We start from the raw sequence: 19,629 nt of genomic DNA on the forward strand, positions 1-19,629 counted from the left end.
AATTTTGATCTCATAGGGTATTCAGATGCAGATTATGCAGGTTGTTCACTTGATAGAAAAAGTACTTCCGGCATAAACACGTTTGTTGGACCATGTATTATAACTAGGGGGTCAAAGAAGCAAAATTCCGTTGCATTATCTACAGCTGAAGCCGAATACGTTGCTGTTGGATTGGTATGTTCTTAACTTTTATGGCTTAAGCAACAACTATGTGATTATGGTATTAATGTTGGGTGTATTCCCATTTTATTTGATAATACGAGTGCTATAATTATTGCTAAGAACCCAACACATCACTCTCGTACTAAGCATATATACATTAGACACCATTTTCTGCGGGACCATGTAGGTAAGGACAACATAAGAATGGAATTTTGTTGCACAAAAAACCAATAGGCAGACATTTTTACCAAAGCATTGGCTAGAGAACGTTTTGGGATTTGCGGTTGGAAATTTGTTTAATTGGTGGCAATTAAACTTGTCACAAATATTTTACTATCCTTATGACTGACTACATTTGACGAGATTACGTGACTGTGTCCATATTTCTCGTTGCAAGTATATTTATGTTAATTGTCATATTGTATTACGAGAATATTCCGTTTGCTAGTCATATATATTTTGTGTCTTATTACGAACCATCCTTTCGGTCATAATTTTCCTTTTAATCTTTTATTTGGCCGAAAATCCTATCAAATTTATCCACCAAATCTTTACCATATCTTACCCATGTGAACTACCTACCTAAAACATTTACCCTAAATTACCAATATATAAAAAAAATAGGGAATCTTTTCTTTACCCACTTGCACACGCCGCCTACCCACAATCCTCTACTTACCATATCTCAAAAATTTACTTCTTTAAATACACTCCACTTCCTTCACGTCACAATCACTATAATTACCTCCCTATATTTGTCTTCTCCCCAAAATTCTCAAACACTCAACCTCTCAAACCTTCATCACCATGACCCTCAAACCAAAAAACCCGTCTTCATACACCCACAACTCGGTCGTACCATAAGACTGAGACCTCAAAACCCACATGCAATCCCTCCGATCAACCCAAAAACACTCCTTCACCACCATCAAACCCAAAACCGACCAATCTCGAACATAACCGGGAGGAAACGAGAGTCGAGGGGAAGCGTCGTAAGCTCAATAAAGGGAAGAAAAAGATGGTAGTGGAAGAGGAGTCGGTGGAGGAAGTGGAAGTCGTGATAAGTCAAGACGGTCATCAAAGAACCTTGTTTAAGGAACATATGCCGAATGCTACGACGGTGGGGTTAGAAAAGCTTCGTCTCACAAAGCTTGAGAGACAACGAATTAACAGTAACTCTTAATATCACATTCATGGAGGACGATCCTACCCACCGGCTTGGTACGAAAAAATCGAGGCTTTAAATTTCTTCAAGGATTTCTTGAAATTTCAAGAATGGAGCAAGATATGTGCATTGACCGGCCCGATATATCCGATTTAGGTAATTCCGTTTTATGCTTCGGTTTCATTTAAGAAGGGTGTGTTGCATGCGGTTGTTTATGGGTCGGAAATGACAATCTCCCTTGATGATTTATGTACTCTGTTTTCTGTCCCTGGTGATGGGATTGAAATTAATCCGAGTGCGGAATGGGGAGATGTATCGGGTGAGGAGAAGCTAGTGATCAAGAAGTCGTTTGATGATAGTGCTACCGGCATTAGTAACATGCTTGCGGGATCTTTCTCGCCTAAAATTTAAATTTTCTTGAATTTTTTGTGGAATACAGTGGTTCCTGGCCGTGGAGGTCGTGACAAGCTTTCAAGCTATGAGATGGTGCTCGTGTATAGGTGGTTGGAAGGAAAAAAGGTGAATCTCTCTATGCTTGTTTTTCATCGCATTATTCAAACGAGTATCTAAGTTACCGAGGACAAGTTCTACACTACTTTGGAGCTGCCCTATGCTGTTTGGATATCTCGGTTATTAGAGCAGAATGGAGTTGTTAGTCAGGAAAGCTATGGTGTTTCGATCAAGGATGAAATGAATGATTCGGTTTTACGAATGATGAAAGTAGGCACAATAGGGCCTGATTTGGTGTTCTTGTCGAAAGGGGTTGTGTTGGATAAATCATCCGATGTTGTTATGGCTTTGGAGGAGAAGGTGGACTCGTTTATGGCGAGTACGGATGCAAAGATGGATGCTCAAACCAAGTTGTTGGAACAATTGGTTTCGGGTATGGCTAAGGAACGGATTGTGGCTCCTATGGATTTGGGCCGTGGTAATGATGAGGTGCTAGCTCGATAGAAGGAGTTAGAGGAGCGTCTCATGGTTGTGGTTAGGGTTGCTGATTCGTGCATGCATGAGGCTATTCGCCAATCAAACTCGGTTTTCTAATTAAGTTAGTCAAGGAGGAGCGGTGATGCTAGCGAGACAAGCTATAAGAGCCGAGATGGGGCAAATCTTTGATGCTACTAAAGCGTTATCTATGAAGGTGCTTAACTTTGATCGGTGTTTCACCGCTCAAGTGGCTCATGTTAGCTCTTGTCTTGATCGTCTTACCATGCTTGAGTTTCGTACCTGTCCCGCTTATGTGAACCCCCACCGTGTCAACCACAACATTCCCTAGACCTTTCTTATCCTTGCTTAGTTTTTCATTTTGCTCCTTAGACGTTTATTTTGAATAATTGTCTAATTCGGCCCATTTTGGCACTTTCTCTTAATTCGGCCCATAGGCATAAAACAACTCGGTTTGTATTAGACATATCTTATGATTCATGCTTATCGTACATTTCTTTCTTGATTTCTAATATGCGTTTTCATGCTTATTTCTTATCTCGATCTATATCACCCTAGCATTTTATGTTTGTTCTCGTCTTTTCGATGATGTCAAGAGGGGGAGAAAAATGACCTTGACTTAAGTATTTGCCTAAGCTTGCTCCTTGTCAAGACCTTTAATCTCTTAAGGTCCTTAGATGCTATACTCTGTATATAAGTGGATTGTTCTTACGTTCAACTGACTACGAATTTTATAGTATTATGTTGAGGGGGAACTTACACTTAGTCACAAATTGTAAGAGACTTGTCATCATCAAAAAGGAGGAATTCGTAGTTATATATATTTGTTTTGATAATGACAAGTGTGCCTTATAAGGTATATATTCTGTACGCGTAATCGTTTGTTAGTCTTTGTTAGATTTAATAAAGGTTACAATAATAGCAAACAATGTTATAACATCCATGGCTATAACTTTGAAGATTTGTGAAGTATCATTGAAGTAATGTTATAGCTGCTTGAGCTATAACATTGAATATTCCTAAATACATCATTCTGACTACCTCATTCGAAAGTATGATGATCACTCAAGCAAAAGGCATGATCAATTCTATAAGAAGCTCAAGATGAAGAGCTGATGATCAAGATGAGGAGATGATCCTACTACTGAAGATCTCCAGGAAGATTAGCTAGTATAGGACGTCATCTAATAACGGTATCTTTGGAAATAATATTGGGAAGGTAAAGTTATAGTCACTTCACCTATAACTTTACTTAACCAAGCTTAATGTTATAGTCTTTTATACTATAACTTTAGGTTGCAGTTTCAAGGCACAATTTTAAGGTTTTAAAATCAATTTTCGAAAGCCCAAATTCTTTATATATTTTCGAAAATATGTGTATGTATGATAGAGATGAAATATAAGGTTAATTAGGTTGAATAATTTGTGTTTATCCTATTGGTTAATAAAACGACTTACGAGTCGTCATGCTACCTAGGGTTTGCTAAGTTATCTAAACCTAAACCCTAATCCACCTCCTTATTTCGGCTAGGGTTCGACCGTGGTGGGCTTATGAGCCGTGTTCAAGTCGATCTCTCCTTGCATAAGTAATCTATTATGATAAATCTTAAATAGATTGACATAAGATATTTTTATATCTTAAACAATTATTTTGGGTTATCTTAGTTTACTTAATTGAAATATTTGTGGATTAAAATAAAAAATAGGATTTGTTTCTTTAGAAACAATCCAAAGTGCCTCACGGCACATCTAGGGTTTTCGTCCAACCCTAGTTCTCCCCTCTACTATATATACACACATGCTTTTTATTTCAAGAACAACTTTTTGCAATATTAAAATTTTTTTTGCAAACAAATCGAGTCAAAATTCTTTATCAAGTATTTTTTTTTTTTTGCAATTCGAAATTCTTACGAAACGTCATGCTTCAATTTGCTTATTATTTCCGTAAGATTATGTTATTTGATCATAGTACTTTATATTGTTTCTTATACGTTCAATTGTGTGAACACTTAGAAGAACAATAAAGTGCTTTCTTATTAACGCAAGTTAGACAAGTCAGAGTATTTAACGGTACTTGAATTTGAGTTACATCTAGAGTTAGTTGTACGAGTGGGTTGATAATTTTATAATCCGGAGAAAGGTACTAAAATTATTAATCGAGAATAGTGGACGTAGGTTTCGACTTGTGAAACTGAACCACTTCAAAATCACGTGTGTCATTTCCTTACGTTCTTTTATTTACGTTTTTCATCGTGTAGTTAATTAGTTAAAGTTTAATTGATAAATTTAAGTAATTAATTGTTTAATCACGCTTACATAAGATACTCGAAAAAGTGGGATATATTTTTAATACTCAATTCACCCCCCCCGAGTATTTCGGATCGATAGACTCTACACATCTGCACATTCCTGGACCAAATATGGATGATCCCATAAATACCTCTTCACATCATGTAAGAATCTCTTATTTTGCCGATAAGATAAATCGGGAGGTAGAAGCCCTCCAACCAAGTAATTAGCATAGTCAGCAAACCACGGAGTGTCCGTAGTAATAGCTAGTAGATGGTCATCTGGAAAAGAATCATCAATAGGCAAAGACTCTCCTCCATCAAATCTCAAACGAGACAAATGATCTGTAACCACATTCTCTGCATCCGACTTATGTCGGATCTCCAAGTCAAATTTTTGTAGGAACAAGATCCAATGAATAAGCCTTGGTTTGGCCTCCTTCTTGGCCAAAAAATACTTCAAAGCTGCATGATCAGTATAAATAATAACCTTAGAACCCACATGATAGGCTCTAAACTTGTCCAAAGAATAGACAACAACAAGCAACTCCTTCTTAAGGTAGCATAATTGATCTGCGCATCATCTAAAGTTTTACTGGCATAGTAAATAGCATGTAACACCTTCTCCTTTCTTTGCCCCAACACAACACCTATGGCATAGTCATTGGCGTCACACATAATCTCAAAAGGCAAACTCCAATCTGGGGATCGAATAACTGGGTTGAGATAAGAGCCTGTTTAATCCTGTCAAAAGACTTAGCACACTCATCAATAAAAACAAACAGGGCATCCTTATGGAGAAGCTGAGTCAGTCGTTGAGCTATTTTTGAAAAATCTTTTATAAAACGGCGATAAAATGCTGCATAACCAAGAAAACTACGCACACTTTTAACACTAACCGGGTACGGGAGTCGCTTAACCACCTCAACCTTTCAAATGAGTCGATTCTTTTGACTAAAGACTATTCGCCTAAGATGGCACAGTTTCAGATTAACTTTGGTTTGTGTTACTACGACCTTCGGAAATGGGGTCAAATGGGCATATTTTGGGTTATGATGGCTGTGGCTAGTCGAAGGGAATGAGTGCGATAGGAATTGTCCATCCCTGGTCAGGGTTATAACAATATCTCAGGGCCACTCGAGGAGTAATGAACTGGAAATGCGTGGCCACGCTCGGAAGGTATCTATGATAGATAAATCCGGTCAATCAGTTATTCTCCAGATCGAGGAAACCACTCTCGATATGATCACTTGAAAGTACGACCTAAAAGACACCTTGCATTGAGTGGGAGATAGTAATAGGACAAGAGAATTGGTGACGCACACTTGTCGAGGACAAGTGGGAGATTGTTGGAATATGTGTCCTCCGACAATAATGCGATCACGACTGTTGATCATGATGATCACATGTTTAAATCTCATTATAAAGAATACAATTGGGAAGTAATTTTACTGTCAACTGGTCAACATATATCGGTAATGATTGGCTGACTAGAGTTTGACATTACTGTCGTGCGACGGTGGTGATCAGTTGACCCCCTAGGTCATACCTATAGGGCAACACTCTTAATTGATCATTTAATTAATCGTATAACGTTACGAGTTAATTAAATTACTTGAAAAATTGACGGACGATTTTGGAAGTAAAATTTATGTATCTCATTGAAATTTGATTAAATGAGATACGGTCTGAGTAATTGAATTGTATCATTACTCAGATGATATTATTGTTTAAAGAAACAATTGAAATTGAATGAATTATTATAAATACATTTTATTGTGATTTGTAAATTGGTAAAATATTTTGGTACAAGTAATTATGAATTACTAAGTCGATTTTTGTATATGACGTATTTTTATTAATACGTTGATTTTTGACATGTTAAAAATACATGACAAATTTATGTAACATATGACATGTGACATAAGACAAATTGACAAAAATAAAATGGATTCCATTTTATGTATGTACCGTAATTAAGGGGAAGAATTAGGCAAATATTGTGTTGTTTAAATTAGTGGAAAACATAATCATTCACTAATAGCCTAGCCATGCAACCCTAGTTTGCATTGTGAAGATAAACAAAGGCATGCATTGGCTCCCCTCCACACCTCCTACCCGGTTTTACCACAAGAAAAGGCAAAGGGTTTTTGTCTTATATTTTTGATATACACTACATGCATTAGTGTGTATTATTATTCATTCTAACTCATCTAAAATAAGAATTTTAGAAAGATAAAAAATACCTTCCTCTTCACTTCTCTCTAAACCGGTTTTTAGAGACAAAACCAAATTATTTTGGGTCAATTTTCTACAAAATTAATATTATCTAGTACTCATAATATCAATTTTAATTAAGTGTGTGCCTTCCTTGGGAGAGATCCTACACTTGGGTCTTTGTTCATCCAAAAGGAAAGCTCAAGAACAAGAGAGAAAGGTGATCTCTCTTGTGCCCATTGGAACCGAAAATCCAATGTAAGAATGGATGTTTCTTCCTTATTTTGTTTATTTGTTTGCATGCATAAGATCATTAGTTAATTTTATGACAAATTAAATTAAAACATATATGAATATGTTAAGTATATAGATCTACTTTTCCTTCACCCCCTCCCCCCCCTTCAGTGACCATGAAGTGGCACTTCTTCCAATTAAAGACAAGATTAGTCTCTTTACAACGCTGCAAAACTTTGGTGGACAAATTTCTAAGACAAACATCAAAGTTAGTATCATAAACACTGCAATTATCCATAAAGACTTCCATAATAGACTCTATGTAATCAGAAAATATGGCCATCATACAACATTGGAAGGTAGCTGGGGCATTACAAAAACCAAAAGGCATTCTTCTATAAGCAAGTACACCATATGGGCAAGTGAAACTAGTATTTTCTTGATCATCAAGATGAATGGATATCTGAAAGAAGCCTGAATAGCCATCTAGGTAACAAAAATAGCAATGACAGGCTAATCGTTCCAACATCTTGTTAATATAAGGGAGAGGGAAGTGATCTTTCTTAGTGGCTACATTCAATTTCATATAGTCAATACACATCCTCCACCCCGTAACTAGTTTTTGTAGCAATTAACTCATTTTTATCATTAGTGACAACCGTAGTTCCTCTCTTCTTAGGAACCACCTGGACAGGACTGACCCATTTAGAATCAGAAATAGCATAAATAATACCAACATTCAGTAATTTTTGTACCTCTTTCCTAACAACTTCTTGTATAATGAGGTTTAGATGACCCTGACCTTGTGCACTAGGTTTATGACCCTCTTCTAAGTGAATACGGTGCATGCAAAAGTCAGGACTAATACCATGTAAATCATCAATGCTATACCCAATTGCCTTTTTATGTCTTTTCAAAACATCCAACAAAGCTGATAGTTGGTCTTTAGTTAGGCTAGCATTGACAATTACAGGACTCATCTCTTTATCGTCCAGAAATTCATATTTAAGATGAGAGGGTAGAGGTTTAAGTTCAGGTTTTACCTTGGTAACCTTAGAGGGGTTACCTAAGCTATGCACCTTTTGCAGTTTGCACTTCTCTCCAGTTAGCAGCTTCTCCATCTCGTCCACTTCTTTTCTCCATGAACCTGTCCCGATATCATCTGCATCAGATAGAAGGGAAATCTCCAGAGGATCCCTGTTCAAAAATAGAGCAAGACATTCATCAGTAGTCATATCTACCATATCAATTCTATGACAAGATTCCTCTAACATGGGATGTTTTAGAGCATGATCAAGATTAAATGTAATAGTGTCATCCCTAACAATTAGTGCCAGTATCCCATGTCGAACATTTATAACCGCCCCTGCGGTATAAATGAATGGTCTCCCTAAAATGAAAGGTACATGGGTATCTTCAGCCATATCTAACACTACAAAGTCAGCCAGTATAAAAAAACTTCCTTACTCTAACTGGCACGTCTTCTAAGACACCTAAAGGGTGTTTAATAGAACGGTTAGCCATATGCAAGTCATATTAGTGACATTAAGTTGACCCATATTTAATTTCTTGCATATAGAAAATGACACAACACTGACACTTGCTCCTAAATCACAAAGAGCTTTACTAATTGACAAGCTACCAATAGTACAAGGAATAGAAAAACTCCCTGGGTCCTTTAGCTTAGGTGGAGATCGAACGGGATTGTAATAAGGCACTGCACTCTTCGGTAAATGCAACCGTCTCCACTTCATTGAATGAACGCTTCCTTGTCAATATATCTTTCATAAACTTCGCATATGCTGACACTTGAGTGATTAATTCGGTGAAAGGCACACTCACTTGTAAATTCTTCACGACCTCCATAAATCTCCCAAACTGCTGGTCTAGCATGGTTTTATGATGTCGGTGTGGAAAAGGAATAACAATTTTAATAGGATCGGCATCCTTCTTCTTTTTCTCCACATTAGAATTACCGTCGTCAGAAATAGGGGTCACTCGATCGAGTTTTGGGCCCACTCGGTCGAGTGACCTATGAACAGTAACAACGTCATTAGGAACAGTAGCAGCGGCTTCATCAGATATGGACACTCGATCGAGTGTGGGGATACTCGATCGAGTGTTTTGCAGTTGAGCTCTTTTTTCAGCTTTTCCCGTAACAAGTGAAGATTTATCGCTATCCTCGTCATCAATTTGCAGATTTCTCAAGCCCTTAGGATGCATATATGGAACAACATCATCTTCTGCGGGCATCACCGGTCCTTGATAGGAAGTACCGCTCCTTAAATGAATTGCATTGGCTTGCTCATGAGCTTGTTTACCTTGAGGAGGAAGATTGTCGGGTTGCCTACTTGAACTTTGGCCTGATAATTGAGCAATTTGATTATCCAAAATTTTATTATGAGCCAATAACTGAGTGATCAAGGCTTCTTGCTTTTGTGAAGCCATCATCTACTGTTGCAACATGACTTATTTCCGACATATCACTGTTTGGAGCTAGCTAAGGAGGTTGCATCTGTTGTTGAAACTGCTGATGGTGATTATTGTACTGTTGACCTCCTTGATTTTGCCTTTCATAGACACCTTGTGGTTGATTATCACGATTCTAGGGAACCACATATGTATTTTTCTACGGTTGTTGCGGCTGTGGATTTTGCACATTCTGACTAGACCACTGAAGGAAATGATGCTCCTTAGTCTTCTTTTTGTAAAAATTAGAGTAAGGTGTACCTTGCCTGAAAGACTGAAAGGTATGAACCTGCTCTATTGTGCTCAAACACTCAGCTGCACTATGACCATCCATACCACATCGTGCACAAGACTCCTCCTGTTGAACCATAACATGAACCACCTGCTTATTACCCAAGGATTGGTTATCTTCACCTCAGCAATTTGGGCAGTTAATGCTTCCAACTATGCCGCAACAAAATTATCTGAACCGCCTCCCCTTGTACTTCCCCTAGGATTAGCATACTCAACAGTGTGAGTAGCAATCTCATATATCAATTTCCAAGCATTGGAATCATTGGTGTTATTCTAAAATCTCCCATTGGCAGAAGAATCTAAGAGAGCTCTATGATCATCATACAACCCATTGTAGAACTGGTTGCAAGGAAACCATATCTGGAAACCGTTATGTGGAACAGAACGGACCAACCTCTTAAACCGAGTCCACGCCTCATTCATGTCTTAAGTAGAACCTTGTTTGAAGCTTGTAATCTGACTTCTCAAAGCATTGGTCTTTTGTGGTGGGAAATACCTCTTGTAAAATGTAAGAGCTAAAGTGTTCCAATCTGTGACCATATCCAAATCACGAAGCCATTCCGCAACACCATTTGTAAGAGATAAAGGAAAAAGGACCTTCTTGACTTGGTCCTGAGTGACCCTAGTGGTCAATGGAATGGAGCAATAATAGTCAGTGAATTTCTCCATATGCTTAGTAGGATCCTCAGTAGCTCCTCCTCCAAACATATTTCGCACCACAAAATTAATATAAGATGGGCGAATCTCAAAAGTGCCATTATCAGTGGTAGGAATCTTGAATCCTTTAGGGATAGAAGCCGAGGTAGGCTGAGAATGACTTGCTAATGTAGGCATCTTGATTACTGTGGGAACTGGAATGTCAGCGTCATAAAGTATGTTCTCCTCTTCAAAGGACGGATTTTCTGAAGTAATTGAATGCTCAGCGTCATTGTCAAGTATACTCAAGTCTTCTACTTGACTAACTTCTCTTTGAAACTTTCGTCTGTAGCGAAAAGTCTTCTCTGGTTCAGGATCTAATGGTAAAATCTCAGACCTGTTGGACCTGGGTATACACGAAACTAACAAGAAAAGTGTAAGAATGGTCTCAAGGAACTAGGTTCCCTGAGAGAAAAAGACAAACTAAACAAAAATGAACAGAAAACAGTTGCCTCCCCGGCAACGACGCCAAATTTGACAAGGCTAAAGTCGTATCACCTTAATCAAAATAAACCTAACTCAGTACTAACAAATAGCTAGTGATAAGACAGGTATGGAATCCACATAGAGGTGGTAATTACTCGGTTGGTTATTATTTAAAGTGTTTTAATATAACACTTTCTTGAAGGATTTTTTTGTTTGATTTCTAACAACTAATTGCGAGGTAAATAAAGACGAATTCAAATATATTAAAAGAGTCTAGGAATCAAGTTCACTAGGTTAGTTATCCGCGGGTGTGATTTAACTAATTAATTGAGCAGGTACGTTGTTTAAGGTCATATGATCGGTTGTTGGACCATATAGTTATATGATTTTTTTTTATAATGACAAGTGTGCTTTATAATGTATATACTCTTTGCTCGTAATCGTTTGATAGTCTTTGTTAGTGGTTACAATAATAGCAAGCAATGTTATAGCATCCATGGCTATAACTTCGAAGATTTGTGAAGCATTATTGAAGTAATGTTATAGCTGCTTGAGCTAAAACATTGAAGATTCCTAAAGCATCATTGTGACTACGTTAATCACAACTATGATGATCACTCAAGCAAAAGGCATGATCAAGTCTATAAGCAGCTCACGATGAAGAGCTTATGATCAAGATGAAGAGATGATCCTATTACTAAAGATCTCCAGGAAGATTAGCTAGTATAGGACATCATCTAATACCGGTATCTTTGGAAGTAATATTGGGAAGGTAAAGTTATAGCTTTCACCTATAACTTTACTTACCAAACTTAATGTTATAATCACTTATTCTATAACATTAGGCTGCATTTTGAAGGCGCGATTTTAAGATTTTAAAATCAATTTTTGAAAGGTCAAATCGTTTATATATTTTCGAAAATATATGTGTGTATGATTGAGATGAGATACAGGTTCAATTAGGTTGAATAATATACATATATCCTATTGGTTAGTAAAACGACTTATGAGTCGTTCGTTGGAGTATGTGTCCTCGACAATAATGCGATCACATATTTAAATCTCATGATAAGAATACATGAGGGAAAGTTATACTTTATTGTCAACTGATCCACATTAATCGGTAATGGTTGGCTGACTAGAGTTTGACATTACTGTCGTGTGACGGTGGTGATCAGTTGATCCCTTAAGGTCATACCTATAGGGTAACACTCTTAATTGATAAATTAATTAAGTGTATTATGATACAAGTTAATTAATCCTTTAAAATTAGATGATGTTTTTATTGTTTATGAAACAATTATAATTAGAATGAAAAATGTATTATAATTACAAGATGTTGTGAATTATAATTAAATGGTCCATTTTAAGTATATTAAATCATATATTGTTATTTATGTCTTTGCATGTGAATTATTTTATGTAATGATTTTTAATATGTTAAAAATGCATTGCATGAACATATGTCTAATAACATGTAATATATGTCACAATTACAATTGACAAAATAACAAAGTTAAAATGGAACTCCATTTTACAAATGAAGAACCGGTTTTCTGCATGTAGTGGAGGACAATGTTGCTTTTATCTTAATTGTTTAAGACAACCTAATTATGATTAGGTTTAGGCATGCAAACCTACATTTCCTTGTGAAGAACAATTTGTAGAAACAAAGAGCATGCATTGGCCTTGTGTGACCCAAGGGTGCCGGCACCCCTCTCTCCCCTACACAAAATGAGAATTGTTTTCTCATTCATTATTCATCCTAATGCCATAATTTATTTTAGTTCTCTAAAATTATTTTTGAGAGAGAAAGAAAATATTAACATCATTCTAAAATACTAATATTAAGATCTAATTACTAGTAATAGTAATAATTCATATTAGTTAACTTTAAAGGAACATCTACTAATTTCTAGTAATAAAATTAGTAAATGTATTAAGAGGGATTACCTTGTTACAATCCTTAAGGAGTAGATCTTGCAATTGGATCTAAGGTTTTTGGGGCACTCGGCTTTTCTTAAAGAAGACTAAGTGGGTAGGAAACCAATTAGTATAAACTTATTCGGCCACCATTGTAAGAATGACTAATTCTTCTCTTTTGTTTAATTTGTTTTGCATGCATAAGACCTTATATTCGTTTTATGACTAACTAAATCACTTAGTTATTAGAGATGTCTAATAAGATATTAATGAATCTTACAATTGGTATCAAAGCCAGGTTTGTTGCATGCAAAATCAATTTTGTTTTTCCGAGTTAATAAGTTAACATATAAAACTTGTATTTTGTGATTTATGATGATAAAGGCCACGAAATTTTTTGCATGTTAAACATTCCGGTCCTAAATTTATTTTAGGTTATTTTGATTATTTATGGTATTTTATTGCTCTTTAATATGATTTTAGCATTTTTTTATTACATTTTATTGAATAAAATGTCACTTAAATCACTAAAATTAGTTAGACTTCGTCTCTGCCCATGAAATTTTAGTATGTTGTCACATGCAATATTTATACACTTTATGTAAATTTTGATGTGAAATGGTTTTATTTTGCATGATTTATGATTTTTAGATGTAAAAATCACATAAATAGTGACTATTTTAGCCAAAAATAGCTAAAATGAATTTTATGGCATGAAATTTTTTCCCAATGTTGTATATATGATATGAACATCAGATCTAAAGTTTCATATTAAAATTCGTATGATTTTAATGGTTATTAATTTTTATGTGATATAAAATGATAAATAACAACGTTAATAGTCATAATTGTAAATTCAATTTTTGAGCTTAAAACTTTGTCATTTCCCGGTTTTAGAAACTTATTTACAATATTCAAAAATTTTAATTTTGATTTATTGCATGATTTTATGTTTAATTTTGAATTAAAGGGTTAAAATTATGTTTTATAGGATTTATTTGTGAACTAAATTAAGATAATCCAAGGACAAATTTTTTTTAACGTTTTGGAATGTTGGGAATTTTCCAGAATATACAAAATTATGATTTTGAAATTTTTGAATTTTTATGACTTAGTTGGGAATTATTTCTTTATTATTATGAATAATAGATGTCTAAAGAGCAATAATGAAATATCAAGTTAAATTATTGTCAAATGTTTAGTGAAGACTAAATTTTGAGTCCTAAGATGGTTGGGGTAATTAACTTTGACATAGATGTGATTTATGTAATATTTTGTGATTTTAATAGGTTAATTGTCACAATAATCCATAAAACCGGACCATATATACGATATTCGCTTAAATAGGGCGATTTGGCACACAACATGGCATGTTTTATACATATATTAATGCTGCATTTTTAGTATGATTGTCATATTTTATTTTATATAATTTTGAATTATGTAATTTGTACTTAGTATGGCCTTAGTTTTAATTGGTATTTCCCGAAATGAATGGGGATATCGATTTGGTTGTAATTAATGTGATCTCGTATCACTTTTTTTATTTAGTTTTTTTTTCATTTTTATAATGTATAAAGTAGAAAAGCTATGTAATTTATTTATTTCGAAGTTCTTTGAAGACAGTGCAATTCGAGAAGGTGGTCCGACAAAGACGGTGTTACCTTGAAATGCGTGCCAATTGAAGTTCAAGGGACCAAAGGAGTTGGTTTCCGAATTTGTAAATAGTTTATTTGATTTAATATTTTAGGAAGGCCATACTAGGAACTATTGTTTTTGCTTTGCATTTGTTTTATATGTTTGCAAGCATAGCCAAATCGCCATAACTAAACATGCATATTATTTTATCGAGTCATCGACCTTGTCAATTAAAATTATCGTAGTTCACCGCTTTGGTTCACTTAAAACGTGATAGATAATAAATTGACAAGACCTCTCACTTTATAATAATTGAGAATTAGCCTTACCAAATAGTAGAACCATGAATCCCAATTTCATAAGGAAATAGGCTCGGCTCACCGGGGTTCTAAACTTGTTACGTTGGGTAAGTGGGTAGTAAATTGTTATTACATCGAAATATGGATTGAGCTCAAGGGAAGTATTTGTGACCGTAGTCGCATGTGTTCCGGGCTAAAGATAAATATTAAAGTAATTTTATCGACCGAGAGTTCTAGAAGTAGAATCGATTAAAGAGTTAATCTACCGAGTTATATTGATACAGGATGAATCAGCTCACCGTACCCGAGTTAATATCAATTTGGATCTCGGGATCATTTATAATAGTTGGGTGGAGGTCACTATATAAATGTTTGAAACTTGTTTAAAACGTTTGCAAGTATGATTAAATGACAAATGTTAATATTTCCTTTACCTCCATGTTTGTAGTTTATATATCGCAATGGATCCTACTAATGCAACAACACTTATTACCATTAAGTCTTGTCATAACTTATTTGACGATATTTGCTCCAACAACAATCTCGATACTACTAGAGAGCTTCATTTTGGGATCGGTTCCTGGAAACCTTAATTTCATTACTTCCTCCATACCTCCTACTATGACTAGATCTTTTGTGAATGTGTCTCGGGAAGACCATCTCACTAAATCTATGACATCCTTATCTTTGGAAGAAAGGGATGCTGAAACTAGTGGGAGTCCTAGCAAGCAAGCTCTTGCAACTAAAGGAAAATGGTTCAAAAGGAAGGGAAAGAAAGGTAGAAAATTCAACAATGGAAACAAGATGGCTAGTAGGACTACCAAAGGAGCCAAAGTTGATGATGAATGCCATTATTGTCATGGCATGGGACATTGGATGAGGAATTGCCCCATATATTTGGGAAATATTAGGGATGGACTTGTTATTCCACTCGGTAAAATTCCTTCTAAAATTTATGTTATTGATGTAAATTTTACTTCCACCACAACGTGGGTATTAGATGCCGGTTGCGGTTCTCACCTTTGTAATCATTTACAGGGGCTAAGAAACGTGGAAAAGCTGAGCAATGGCGATGTTTATCTCCGTCTTAGGAATGGAGTTAGAGTAGCGGCCACATCCAAGGGAACTTATGTGCTTGTTTTAGCAAATAGATTTGAGTTGTATTTACATAATTATTTTTATGTACCTTCTCTTTCTAAGAATATTATTTCAATTGTTATGTTAGACATAGAGGGTTTTAATTTTGCCATTAAAAACAATTATTTTATTATTTCTAGAAATGACTTGATCATAGGCTGAGGCTCTTCTATTAATGGCATTTATGTTCTAGAAACTTCGAATCCAAGTAAAGACATCTATAATATACAATCTAAGAAACTCAAATCAAGTGATCCAAATGAATCGTACATTTGCCATTGTCGATTGGGTCATATCAACGAGAATCGCATTAAAAGATTAATTTCAACTAATGTAATTAAACCATTTGATTTTCAATCATATGGTATATGCGAATCTTGCCTCCTAGGCAAAATGACTCGTAATCCTTTTAGTGGTAAAGGGAATCGAGCTAGTGAACTATTGGGACTTAAACATACCGATGTATGTGGACCGATGACTATCACCGCTAGGGGTAATTATGACTACTTCATTACCTTCACCGATGATTTAAGTAGATATGGGTATATCTACTTAATAAAGTACAAGAGTGAAGCTTTTGAGAAATTTAAAGAATTTCAAAATGAAGTAGAAAACCAATTGAACAAGAAGATAAAGGCACTACGATCCGATCGTGGTGGAGAGTATCTTAGTAACGAATTTGATTCACACTTGAAAGGTTGTGGCATCGTGTCACAACTCACTCCGCCCGGTACACCACAAGTAAATGGTGTTGCCGAAAGGAGAAATCGAACCCTACTAGATATAGTTCGATCCATGATGAGTCAAACCGAGTGACCCGACTCGTTTTGGGGATTTGCAATCCAAACCGCAATCAAATTATTTAACAATAGTCCGACAAAAGCAACTGAAAAGACTCCATATGAGATGTGGAAATGAAGGGTTCCTAATATATCCTATACGAAGATTTGGGGATGTAATGCTTAAGTCAAGGTAAAGACCGACAACAAGCTAGCCCCACGATCCGAAAAATGCATCTTTGTAGGTTACCCCATTACCTCCCGGGGATATTACTTCCACAAACCTCATGAAAACAAAGTGTTTATGTCTAGTGAGGCTGTCTTCTTAGAAAGTGAGTTTATTTCTAAGAGAGAGAGAGTGGGAGAAATTTTGAACTTGACGAAGTTCAAGAGCCACAAACCGAAGTAGAGACGCAAGAAGACGTTCCTTCGTCGTCTAATTCTTTTGTTATTCCACAATCGTGGAGGTCGGGTTGAGTTTCTCGCCATCCTGATAGATATGTTGGACTTATCCAAGAGGATGGGAGTCTTGATGTATTGCTTCTAGAAAGTGACGAACCCGCCACCTACAAAGCTGCAATCTCTAGTCCTAATTCAGCTTTATGGCTTGAAGCCATGAAATCCGAAATGAGTTCTATGCATGAAAATCAAGTTTGGAACTTGGTGGATTTGCCTGAAGGGGTAAGACCTCTTCAGTGCAAATGGATCTTCAAAGTAAAGAATGACATAGAAGGATATGATGATGTCTACAAGGCTAGACTAGTGGCAAAAGGTTTTACTCAAGTTCATGGTCTTCACTATGACGAAACCTTTGCCTCCGTACCTATGCTAAGATCAATTCGGAGACTGTTAGCGATCGCCGCATTTCATGACTATGAAATATGGCAAATGGATGTCAAGACCACTTTTCTAAATGGGCATTTAGAAGAGGAGGTGTACATGATACAACCCGAAGATTTTATAGATCCTAAAAATCCTAACAAAGTATGCAAGCTTAAGAGATCCATCTATGGTCTTAAGAAAGTATCAAGAAGTTGGAACCATCGATTTAATCATGTCATAAAAGAAAATGGTTTTACTCGAAGTGTTGAGGAACCATGTTTATACATGAAGTTCAGTGGGAGCAATGTTGTGTTCCAAATATTGTATGTGGATGACATGCTACTTATTGGAAATGACATTCCTATGTTATCTTCCGTCAAGGAGTGGCTAGGAAATCATTTCCGAATGAAGGATTTAGGAGAAGCACAACGCATATTAGGTATCCGGATCTATAGAGATAGACCCAAAAGGATATTGGCATTAAGTCAAGAATCTTATATTGATAAGATTCTTTGACGCTTCAACATGGACCAGTCTAAGAGAGGCTTAATTCCTATGGGTAGTGGGATAATTTTGAGCAAGTCTCAATCACCCTCCGAACCCGAAGATGTTGAACGGATAAAGTTGATTCCCTATGCTTCCGCTATTGGATCAATCATGTATGCCATGATATGCACTCGTCCAGATGTCTCATATGCTTTAAGCATGATAAGTAGATATCAAGAGAATCCAGGTTAGAGTCACTGGATAGATGTTAAAAACATCCTCAAGTACTTGCGAAGGACTAAGGATTCTATCTTAGTGCTTGGAGGAGATTCCGAGCCATGTGTTAAGGGTTACACAGACTCGAGCTTTAAACAGATAGAGATGACATGAAATCACAAGGTGGATTTGTGTACATGCTCAATGGTGGTGCCGTCAGCTGGAGAAGCTTCAAGGAAGCTGTGATTGCGGATTCTACTACGGGGGCTGAGTACGTTGCAACATCAGAAGCTGCCAAGGAAGCTGTGTGGATTAGGAAATTAGTGGAAGGGCTAAAAGTAGTTCCTACCACCAAAGATCCCATTACTCTCTATTGTGACAACAATGGAACCATCTTCCAAGCTAGAGAGCTAAATTCTAGTAATAGATCTAGACATGTACTCAGAAAATTTCATATTATTAGAGATTTTATTGAAAGAAAGAAAATTGCGATCTGTAAGGTTAGGACGGATGATAACTCAGCGGATCCACTCACTAAGCCTTTATCGCAGGCTAAACATGATGGACATGTTGTATCCATGGGGCTTAAACGTATGCCCAGTTTGTACTAGAATATTTGATATAAAATAAAATGTTGTTTTATTTGTTCATATAGAATAATAATCGCATTTGTCTTTTAAATTTTTTTTTATTACTTTGTCATATCCAAATGGGTTGTTGAGACATCATTGAACCCCATTAAAGTGAACTAGATTGACATAGTAAACGCCTATAGTTACTTACATGAGGTGACATCTCGAACTAACTAGAGTGTGATGCGATTGATGGCAAGTTCAGATGCCATAGAGTCATGAGAGATGACTAATCGATCACATAGGCAGACTGTATGGGACACTCTTTTGGGCTTATGACCGCTTATAGAGTTCTGGAAATTTTTATATAGCCTGGTCGTGGCGAGAGCTACTATAGTATTCTTATGAGTCAATTCTTTGACTAAAGACTATTCACCTAAGATGGCACAACTTCAAAGTAACTTTGATTTGTGTTCAATGACCTTCATAATTGGGGTCAAATGGGCACATTTTGGGTTATAATGAGTCGCGGCTATGCGAAGGGAAAAGTGCAATAGGAATTGTCCACCCCTAGTCAGGGTTATCTTATATCTCAAGGCCACTCGAGGAGTAATGAACTGAAATTGCGTGGCCACGCGCGGAAGGTATCTACGGTAGATGATTCCGGTCAGACAGTTATTCTCCAGATCGAGGAAACCACTCATTATATGATCAAATGTAAGTACGACCTGCAAGACACCTTGCATTGAGCGGGAGATAGTAATAGGACAAGATAATTGGTGACGCACACTTGTCTCGGACAAGTGGCATATTGTTGGAGTATGTGCCCTCGACTATAATGTGATCACATGTTTAAATCTC

This window comes from Silene latifolia, chromosome X, assembly GCF_048544455.1.
Source record: "Silene latifolia isolate original U9 population chromosome X, ASM4854445v1, whole genome shotgun sequence".
NCBI lineage: Eukaryota > Viridiplantae > Streptophyta > Magnoliopsida > Caryophyllales > Caryophyllaceae > Silene > Silene latifolia.